This window comes from Bombina bombina, chromosome 2, assembly GCF_027579735.1.
Source record: "Bombina bombina isolate aBomBom1 chromosome 2, aBomBom1.pri, whole genome shotgun sequence".
Taxonomy (NCBI): Eukaryota; Metazoa; Chordata; class Amphibia; order Anura; family Bombinatoridae; genus Bombina; species Bombina bombina.
The window spans coordinates 106,318,211-106,318,851 of NC_069500.1; the positions used below are offsets into that span (position 1 = coordinate 106,318,211).

General features: G+C 35.3%; 1 pseudogene; it reads right to left on the reverse strand.

The window, feature by feature from the left end:
• Nucleotides 1-203: 203 nt before the first annotated feature.
• On the reverse strand, nt 204-312 carry LOC128651100 (uncharacterized; annotated as a pseudogene).
• Between the last annotated feature and the right edge of the window lie 329 nt (nt 313-641).

Consider the following 641-nt stretch of genomic DNA (forward strand, 5'->3'; position numbering starts at 1 on the left):
GATTAAAAAATCCATTATAATACATTTAGATGGTATCCTTATTTTGTCAAGCTCTGTCTGCATTTGATCATTTTTATTCAGAGAAAATACAAAAATTCCTATGTTAGAATACAGTGTTCCAGATTTGGAAAAATATATATACAAACCCAGCCTTTTCAGTTATGACTTCATACCTGATATTTAAAAAAAAAAAAAAAAAAAAATTCCTACCGCACCTGGTGTTCCCAGGCGGTCTCCCATCCAGGTACTGACCAGGCCTGGCCCTGCTTAACTTCCAAGATCAAGTGCATTCAAGGCAGTGTGGCTGTAGACATTTCTGTATTAGCCCTATTTCTCATCATGATCTGATCAGAAAGAGAGTTTACTGTCATCTCCAAGCCGTTTTTCAGCTGTTTCTATTGGGTATAATCTCAGTAGGGGCTTGGTTTCTATTGGATGGGGCAGGGGTGTGTATAATAGGCTCAATTTCATTGGATAGTAGTTGGAATGTTGTTAAAACATTCCCTTATCTGTCATAATAAAGCCATTTTAGCATATATGTTAAGGTGTCATTTTTAGATGTCATTTCTAGATGCCAATTTTTACATATGCTTGCTAATCTAAGAGAATAAAAAGCGGAAACAAGACATATTCTATATAAA